The sequence below is a fragment of the Hyperoodon ampullatus genome, assembly GCF_949752795.1.
Source record: "Hyperoodon ampullatus genome assembly, chromosome: 15".
Taxonomy (NCBI): Eukaryota; Metazoa; Chordata; class Mammalia; order Artiodactyla; family Ziphiidae; genus Hyperoodon; species Hyperoodon ampullatus.
The window spans coordinates 1,405,152-1,415,508 of NC_136928.1; the positions used below are offsets into that span (position 1 = coordinate 1,405,152).

The 10,357-nt window shown below is 46.1% G+C and overlaps 1 pseudogene across 1 annotated transcript; it reads right to left on the reverse strand.

Annotated features, from left to right (window-relative positions):
- Positions 1-9,498: 9,498 nt before the first annotated feature.
- Positions 9,499-10,056, reverse strand: LOC307064284 (chromobox protein homolog 1-like; annotated as a pseudogene). Its single transcript has one exon. The product of its transcript is annotated as a chromobox protein homolog 1-like (transcript).
- Between the last annotated feature and the right edge of the window lie 301 nt (positions 10,057-10,357).

The following is a 10,357-nucleotide window of genomic DNA, read 5'->3' on the forward strand; positions in this document are numbered from 1 at the left end:
TGCGGTGAGTGGGGGCTACGCTTCATTGCGGTGAGTGGGCTTCCCATTGTGGTGGCTTCTCTTGTTGCTGAGCACGGGCTCTAGGAGCACGGGCTTCAGTAGTCGTGGCTCGTGGGCTCTAGCGTGCGGGCTCAGTAGATGTGGCACATGGGCTTAGTTTCTCCGCAGCATGTGGGATCTTCCTGGACCAGGGCTCGAACCCGTGTCCCTTGAATTGGCAGGTGGATTCTTAACCACTGCGCCACCTGGGAAGCCCTGACCTAAGATTTTATATACATTGAGTCAATCAGTTCTCATAACAACCCTTGAGGCAGATATAATTCTTATCCTCATTTTTCAGCTGAGGAATATGGAGGAAAAAAACGATAGGTAAGTTGCCCAAGATCCCACAGTTAGTGGAGCCAGGATTTGAACCCAACCATTTATGAGCCTCTATTCTAGACATCAGGGATAAATCCGTGAACAAGACAAAATCCCTGCCATATTAAAGGAACAGAAAATAAATGAATAAACAAACAAACACAAAATATGATTTTGGGTAGAAACGTCATATAGACAAGGAAGGCAGAATTAAGGACTAGAGAGGGGCATTTTAGATGGGCTGGTCAGGGAGACCCCTCTTGGGTAGATGGCATTTGGTCAGAGAGCTGAATACACAAGGGAGCAAGTCATGCTGAAGGTTAGGGAAACAGTAAGTGCAAAGGTTCTGAGTAGGAATGAGCTTGGGGTGTTAGAGGAACAGCAGGACATGCAGTGTGGCTGGTGGAGAGTGAGCTAAGGTCTCTGATGTTGCTGGCCACAGGCCACAGCAGTGATCAGGGGGTAGATGGAGATGTGCAAGGCCAGGACCCAGCCACTGCCTAACCTGAGCCTGGCCTTTTGGGTATCTCAGCTTCCCTTTAAGATACCATCTTTTCTTTGCCCTCCTGTGCAGACTTGACACCATCACAGTATGTTCCCTCCTTGACCCTGGATACAGTTCAAAAGCAGCTAAAGTTGACAAGAATCTGGGGCAGCCAGTCTTGTACCACCTGCCAAAGCTTGGCACAAACAATCTGAGAGCCAAATAATATACATACTGGAGTGAGTCTTGCCCAGCTCATGGAGAATTTCTTATGGATAAAAGTTCTAGATAGGCCTGCTGGGGCCTTGAAATGTGTCCTTATTCCCACCAGCACAAGGACCTGAACCTTGCAGACCTCTCTAGGGTGGGAGGCTTGTTCTCTCTTCATACTATGCCCCCCCCATGCCAGGACCCTGTGTCAAACCTGCTTAAACCCTGCCATATGTTAAACTCAGGTGGAGTTCAGATGGTATCTGGCCAGGAGATGGAAGGGATCCGTCCCTGTGAGTAGCCACCTCTCTCCACCAGGTCTCTAAAGGAGATGGAAGCACAGAGGTGAGAAACTGCGAATTACTAAGAATCTTTGCCCCTGCTTCTTCCTTGTAGAGCCCAGACCAAGATGGGCCCATGTGGAATGCTCTTTTGGCCTGGGTTAGAGACAGCCTAGAGCCTAGACCAGAGGGGGCTGAGCTGTCTGATCCAGGACTTCTCGACCTCAGCACCATCGCCAGTTGGGGCCGGCTAATTCTTTCTTGTGGGGGGTGTCTCATGTAGGATGTTAGCAGCACCCCTGGGCTCTACCCGCTAGAGGCCAGAAATACTCTCCTCTCAGTGTGACAACCAAAAATGTGTCCAGATATTGCCAAATGTCCCCTGGGTGGGGGACACCTCTGACTGAGAACCACTGGGTCCAACTTTTCCCTTTCCCCTAAGTGTGGATCTCCGCTGTTACCACTCTGGTGATAAGGAAGGACTGAAAGCCTCCCATTTATCCCAGAGCCTAAAGCCAGCTGGGTGAACCAGTGTCCTTGGAAGTAACATGGAGAGAGGCCAGCGGGAAGGGGGAGGAGGGAAAGGGGACGGACAGATCTGCTCTTAACGGTTTTTGGCTCACAAAACCCAATCATGGGGAAGGGCAGGGATAGTGTTGGCCACAGGCATCAGGGGGCTAGGCCTCCCTCCCCCTCCCCATCCTGTCTGTCTGTCTGTCTCTCCCTCTCACACATACCCACACCCACCCATCCCCGCACCCCCCCCACCCCCACACACCCCTCTGCCACTCTGTGTATTGGCTTTGTTCTCTCCCCCTGAAGACAGGCTTTCTTCAGAGACGAAAGGGAGTTCAGTGCTGGAGGAGAAGGTTGATGGGTGGGCTGATCTAGAACAAGAGATGGCAGGGCAGGAGCCAGAGGTTGTGGGTGTCACTGATGGAGGAGTGAAGGGATCCATGATGGGGTCCAGACCAGAGCAGGGAGTAAATGCAGCCACGAGGGGCTGGTGGAGAGGGGCGGAGAGGAAGATGTTTGAAGGTTTGAGGTCTTCTTTGTATTGAGAGGCAGGAAGGAGGAGAGTCAGAGATTAAGAAGTTGTTTGCTAAGAGTTTGTTTTTTTTTCCAGAGAAATAGACTCATAGAATCACAGGATGTTAGAGCTTGAAGGAAATTTAGAGACTGTTTAGTCCAATCAACTCCATGCTGGTTCTCTCATTAATTCACCAACACTGGAATTTGAGAGTGATCCTTGTTCCCAGTCTTTCTCTCCATGCTTGGAATCAAATGAGAAATAAGATACAGGGGTCAAAGCGCTAGAGATTAAAATAACTTCATAACAGGTAAAGCTGATTGGAGGATTTGGTTTAGAAAGTACAACCACAATCAGGCTTCCTAACTCTTTCTCCAAGAACCAAACTTATCTTTCCAGCACTGAAAGACTCCGTACCTGCAGGACAAGAACCTGCCCTGGGAAATTTACTGAGAAGAGAGGAGGAGAGGAGGGCAGCTTAGGCCTTCTCTGGTGCAGGCAGTTCTCAGAAGGAGCTGAGTCATGGCACGTGCCCATTTTATTCTCCCAAATTCATCAAGCACATGAGCCACTGCTCATCCACTAAGCAGGAGTAAGTAAGAGAGGTGAGAGGAGAGTCCTTTTCTCAAAGCTTCAGAAAGGACAGAAGCTCCTACTTTGTAGGGAAGAGTAAAGTGCTTGGAGGGAGAAAGATGAGTTCCCCTAAACAAGCCACCATTTATTAAGTGCCAATTCTGCTTCAAGGATACTGAAGCCCAAAGAGATGAAGTATCTTCTCAAGGTCACACAGCTTTGGGGACAGAATAAGGTTCTCCAGATTCCTAATGCCAAGCCTTCACCATTTCACACTTCTAATCACAGAAAGTCAAATTCATCCGGGGTCATCAGCATAATAGTAAAAATAATCTCCTACTCCAGCATTTAGAAGGTCTTCTCACCCGTTCCTCCATCACCACCACTGCCTTCACCGCCTCCATCTACATCTTTTCCACCTCCATCTATACGTCCACCACCTCCAACTATACGTCCACCACCTCTGTCTACATCTTTTCCACCTCCATCTATACGTCCAACACCTCCTTTTATGTCCAGCTACCATATTGCCACTTCTACCACTTCCACCTCTACCATTTCCTCCGTTCTTATTACCACCTCCCCCATTGTTTTAGCAGGCAGCCAGCACAAACCATTTGGGTAGAGTGGCAGATGTGAACTAGAAGGTTACCCATACAGCTCTGGTCTCCAGAAGTCTTCAAGATCTTTGAGATCAAAGATCTCCCCAGCTCATGACATCCTCTGATCCCAAAAAGATCATCTTGGAATATTTTATGAAGATTGTGATAGAGATACATAAACATAAGTACACATGTCTATACAAAAACTCATTGACCACAAGTACAAATTGCTGTAATTTCTAAGCCATGCCCTAATCTGATAGCTGCAGATTTAGGTACCTGAAGTGTGACAAGATCCATTTAACTGGCATCTCAGCAGTCCTCAAAGCTCTAATGACCTAACGGTTGAAGATATTCAAGTGAGCTGTAACATTGGTGCCAGCCAGTCCTGGCCACTCCAGTATGCATTCAAACCCAGGCCTCTGCAGGCTCCTAGAATTGCTGCTAACTGACTATAAAATGGGTGGCCCTGGAGCAGGACTGGATCATCTCTAAGGTCCCTTTGACCTTTACCTCTAAGAGCCCTCTAAGACAGAATTCAAAAGGATCTGGGATAAAAAACCATGCAGGGAGATAAACCAGCATTTCAAAATCCAGGCTGAAACAACACTGCCATGTAAAATCACCAAGTTAAAATCTAAGAAGAAACTTAAAGATGTCTGCCTATGATCCTGGGCAGCTCTGTTCAGACCCTGCACAACCCTGGTCTGTCAGCCAACCAGGCATCAGTCCCTCACCCTGCAGGAGTGTCCCTTCCCCCATCCTGGTCACATGGCTGGCCGCCACTGAGCCCACAAGTCAATCTCCAATGCCCCAAATACTGTTCAGCCTGGAAATCACAGAGCGTCCTTCTCACCACCCAAGAGCAGCAGAACGAGTGGCTCCGGCCTCCCTGAGATTTGGATTGCGGTTTCCAACACTTAGAGCTTGAAGGTAAGTTTGCAGCTTGGAGCTTCAGAGATAGTAGACAGAGCTATGCAGATAAGGGAAAATGTGCTTTACAGTATGAGCACAGAGTATTTAAGAGTGAGCTTTACACACACGGAGAAGGAGAATAGCATGAAAGCTGAGTAAATCCTCCAAATGAGCCTTGAATATTTGCCTTTCCTTAAAAAAATTATAGTGTGTCACCTTGATGCCTTGAGTTCATTGGCTTGGAACTCACACCAAATGGGCAGAGATGACAGGAGACTCATTCTCTCTGACGCCCTGGCGAGTTCTTTTTTGTCCTCCTCTGATGGAACTGAGACTCCTTCTTCCAGGCAAATAAGTTTCTATTGTCTTTGCCGAAGTTACAAGGCTGACTGAAGTATTTATGAAGTACGCAAAAGCCCTGAGACTTGGCTCTTCCCCAGAAAACTATGGGAAGATAGATGATATCTGTTAATGTAACATCTCAGAATTGAAACTGAATAATGGCTAGCCTCCTTTTATTAGACCTTTCTGTTGTTAGGTTTTGGATATGGTACCTCGTTTTGTTACTGAAAGTTTGCTTAGGGATATTTTGTTTGCTTGTTTTTCTTTTCTCTCCTAGGGCAAGCATGTTAGGGGTCTGCTAAGCCCAGAGGCAATGGATAAACTATCGGTTGTGAAGGTGGCCTTTCTCTGGCTTCTAGCTTAGCTTTTTTAAAGCCCAGTATGACCCCATGTCATTCTTGTCAATTCGGTTCACAAAATAAACCCAGAGGAGCCCTTGGGGAGGTCCTTTTCTCAAATACTTTGGGCTATGAGAGGAGTTCACTGGATGCCATGTTGGGCTAGTCCCGTGTTCTTAGATAGTAGGATAAGGTCAAATGGCTTAAACGATGGGGTGGGAGGAAAAGCTCCCACAAGGCTGACTTTTGATGAATGTGGCACAACGTCTTTTCTAGTTTTTCCCAGAGATATGAACGTCTCACCTGCAGGATTTTTCACCATTTTTTGCCCTTCTTCCCTAGTAAACTATTTTGTTCTCTTTGTTTGCAGTGTCCAGTGCAAATATCTGAAACAAAGTGAATTTGTTGGACTGAATTGATGTGCCCTTGTGGAAGGGAGGTCGGGGTGGGGGGAGTGTTTAAATGGAAGGTGATTCAATTACCAGGGTTTTGATGGTCAAAACACACTGTCTGCCCATAAGACTGGCTGTATCACCACCTCCTTGCTGCAGTGGACATGAAGGCTACTTGTGCAGGGGCCCTGAGTGTTCACTGGTGTGGCACTCTGGTCCTTAGCCTTACAGGCTTAAGGCATTGATTTTTGTCAGTAGGGTTTGGATTCGCAGGGTTCCCAGATGTGATTTCACACTGGTGGCAGGGGCAGTAAAGTGGAATGGGGCCCTTAAGTGACTTGGGACAGAAGAGAATTTGGTCTGATCCCTCACCGTAAAGCCATGCTCATCCCCAAGACACTCTATGATCTAAAGATGGATGGGAGGATAATGGTGAGCTAGTTGGGCAGTGGAGGGGCTGGTATGGGTAAAACTGCCATTGCAAGTTCCTTCATTTGCTACGTGCTGGGGCTGCTGTGTTCTAATGCAGTTCCTTTGGCAACATATTGAGGTGGATAGCTGTGCTGGTTATTACTCTTTGGATGCAAGTAACTCAAATCAACTGAAGCTAACTGAAGAGAAAATGGGGTTTAGTATAAGGCCATGGGGAGGGCTTATGGCTGGGACCTAAGGCAGGGTCTGGAATCCAGAAGTGGAAGGCTTCCTCCAGACCTCCTCTGTCTCTTGTTTCTTCGCTCTTCTTCCTTCATCCTTCCCTCTCTCCCTCCCTGTCTTCCTTCCTTCCTTGGGTCCCAGAATCAGAGAATGCAATATGACTCTTGGCTCCACCATGCCTGGCTCTGTGACTCAGGAAAAATTACTTAATTTTCTGAATCTCCATTTCCTCATCTATAATGTGGAGATCAAAATTATGCACCTCAGCGAATTTTAGTCAGGATTAAATGAGATTATGAAAACAAATATTTAACAGCCAAGTAATATATATTATATGAAATGGTGGAGATAGAGCTTCTGTTTCAAAGTTTAGGTCATGATTGGGAATTTTTATGATGGGCCATGTAGCTGCCAATCAGAGCAGTGATTAATCTAAACACTTTCCATATGGTCAACACTCTGCTTGAGTTGTTTTAAATGGATGGCTTCCTTTGAAGATGAATCTGGGGGCAGCCTGCGTTCTTCTACTTCTGCATACTCCTGGAAGGGAGCTTCTCTCAAATTGTGAGGACGTGGGACCCAGCACAGAGGAGGTGAGGAGGGAACGGTCTCAGCTAGTGCAGAATTGGAAGTTATGCGTCTACCTGAATATGAGCTACATTATAGCTCCATACTTCTGTAGCCCTGGAGAGTTTTCATCTCTCCTTACATCCATATTGTCATTTTGTATTCATTTTTTCTTGGTTTCCAATCAGAAAAATCCATAGAACTTCAAATATGAAAAAACACATTTTTAAAACATGTTGGAAAACTCTTAATTCATTTGTATTATTCAGGAACTATTGACTCCAAGTGTCAGAAACCCAACTCAAACATGAGAAAAAGTAAAGTGAATTTATCAGCTCAACACAACTGAGAAGGCCAGTCGGAATTAACTGACTCGGGGAGTTACAGTGTTATCAGAACTGTTTCTCTACTTTCTTTGGATGCATCCTTCCACAGGGCAGGCGAGATAGTAGCCCCCAAGCTTATAAGCTTCACAATGCCAGAACCAGAGCAAGAGCCAGAACAAGGCAGTGTTTTTGGATGGTTCAAGTGGAAATGTCCTGGGAAGAATTCTGATTGGTCCAGCTTTGGCCATGGGGTCATCTCTGAATCAATCTCTGACTGGGGACTAGGGAGTGTTTTATTGGCCAGCCTAGGTCACATGGCCTTTCCCTTTTGTGGTTGGAGGCGGTCTTTGTGAGAAAGAGGATTTGTTACTCAGCTTCTCTTTACTCCTCATGCTATGCCTGAGGGGGTAATTTTCAAAAAATCACCAACCTATTGGAGCTAGCAGTGTGTTCTCACTAAGCTTACCCGTTCACAATGCCCAGTTTGAATGAAAAGATGTGATACTGTTATGTATGTAAACCTCATGTGAAGCAAACTCCATGTATGGTGATTCAATTTATTAGAAAATATAAATTAGGAGCTATTTCCTTAAAACCATGGTTCTCAAAGTGTGGTCCCTGGATCAGCAGCAGCAGCATCAACTGGAAGCTTGCTGGAAATGCAGACTCTCAGGCTCTACCCCGGATCTGCTGACTTAGAAACTCTGGGGTAGGGCTGAGCAATCCAGGTTTTAATCAGCCCCACAGATGACTCTGATGCCCACTTAAGTTTGAGAACCACCGTCTTAAAGGTTCTTTTTTTGTAGGTCTCCTGAATATCATGATTCAGTTTGAACAAACAGATTTAACCAGGGATTTTCAGGGAATACAATTATCACATAAAGTGAGAGCACATATTAAATTATTTGTTTTAAAATGTTTAAAGTAAAAATAATATATAATCATAATTTAAAAATCAAGTAACACATGTAAGAGCTTATAATAAAAAGCAACAGAACTCCATCTCAGCTTTCTGCACACCCCACAGTTCTAATTCCCAAAGACAGTCACTTGGAATTTTTTTTTTGGATTATAAATCTATAGTTTTATTAAGACAAAAACTGACAGTGTTGGTATGAAGCTTAACACTTAAACAAAATTTTCACAGAAACCTAACACATGCCTAAAAATGTTTTACAATGGAGTTCTAGATGCAGGTCTAGATGATGTCAGAACTGATGGATCTCATGACTCAAGACAGAGTTTTGGGTTTTGGTTAATTCTTAGAATTAAAAAAACTTGTTTTGTTTTAAAGCGAGCCACTGCCCCAGTATGAAAATTTAATCTGCTCCTGAGACCAGGGCTTCTGAAATCATTCAGCTCTTGAAGTGATTCAGTGAACTTGTGCTGTCAGTGACTGAACCCTGCCACCAATGGTTTCAGAGTTCAAAAAACAGAGACTCCAAGAGTTTTCCACCCTAAGAGCACCGGCCCTTGCCTTTCCCTACTCTCCCACCTCCTATACTACCCTCTGCCCTTCCCCAAATACTTCAGCCAGTGGCCTGGGTGGAGAAGCTGATATTTATAACTTCATAATTGGAAAAGAAAGGGTCTTCTTGTCAATTTCAAGAATTATCACCTCTTTATCAGGTGATATGACCTGCCTGCGTATACACTCCAATAAGGCTTTTCCTCCTCAACCATTTTCCATCCCACAGACGACAGCTTTGGTAACTTCTTAACTGGCTTAGTCCTTTGTTGGGAATAGCATTAAGCTCAGGCAGGGAACACCTTGGCTTCTAAGTTTCAGGCATTCACAGCTTTTGAACAGTCTCTCACAGTCCTCATTTAGGTTGCCAATGACATTTTTTGAAAGGAAGAAATATTCTGGACACGGAACCAAATCATCGTTAGCTGTTCTTTCCTTTGTTTCACCACTTCCCCCATCAGGCCCCAAATTTTAACAAAAATGATCCTAACCCATCTCCCTTCTTTCCCACCCCATCCCTCCCACCCCAAATAATACACCAGTAATAGCCAAAATCTACATACATGCTATGCTGTAAAAATGCAGAGTTAACACTATTGGGAAGAAGGCTGTGGGTTGTGGAGATGCTCTTTGAAGATCTACAGTATCTTCTGCTCTCCCACATCCCCTTCTGCAAGTTTTGTCCTTCATAGAAAGTCCTTTGCTTTTCTCAGCAAAGTTCAGAATGGGTTGCCTTGAAACACTGACCCTCCTTCCCCTCCACCAGAATGGGTGTGCAAACTACACAGCATGGAACGGCTTTAAAGCACTTGGGCTGCTGTAGGGCATGGAAACTATACTGGCTCTTCAAAGGACATCTTCTCAAGCCACCTCTATGGTGTCAAGACAAGTAGAACTCCTTCTTTCCCCACTTGAAACCCACAGTCAGATGTGACAGGGGCTGGTACTCAGGAGAGTTAATTCTTGTCATCTTTTTTGTCATCATCCTCCGAGGGGTAGGAATGCCACATCAGCCTTTCCTCATAGAAGGATATGACAGCCTGTGGGCATGTTGACATTGGCTTCCTTGGCAGGGACCAGGTCAGCCTCATCAGAGTTTTTCCACTTCATCAGGAACATGAGTTCTCCACTGGAGTCTATAGCTCCAATAATCCACTCGGGTTCCAAACCCCGAGCAAAGCCTTGTGGCTTTTCTGACTCTTCTTTCTTCTTCTTGGTTTGCTCTCCTCCCCCTTATCTTCCGAATCCGAATCAGCTTTGCGCTTGCCTCCCTCTGATTTATCTGTGTCATGTGCCGTTTTCTGTGACTGCAGGAACTCGGCCATGAGGCCGGGGCGATCCAGGTTTTCTTCTGGCTGCTGTGTGCTGTCCTCATCTGAGAGCCCCTTCCACTTTAGGAGGAACTCCACTGGGCCCTTCACCACTCGGCGGTGGAGAACTTTTTCCACCACATATTCTTCTTCCTCTTCTTCTAGCACCTCCTCCACTTTCTTCTTGGTTTGTCTTTTCCCCATGGTGCCCGCCAGCTTTCTGGTATAAAGGGTGACGCTGCTCAGAGCAGTGCCCGCGAACCCGAGAGGAATCAGTGCCGCGCTACTTGTGCGTCTTGTCCAGCCGGCCAGGCGAGTGGGGACCAGAAAAGCAACAATCCGGTTGACCGCGGTCGAGCCCCTCACTGAAGCGGCGTTCCGCAGGCGCCGGCCAACAGCCCTTCCCTCGGCCAAACAAAAGAGCCTGGCACTCTGCACTGCCGCCACCAGCATCTGGAATTATTTTGTTTAATTAAGGTAGAGGACTTCCTTGGTGACGCAGTGG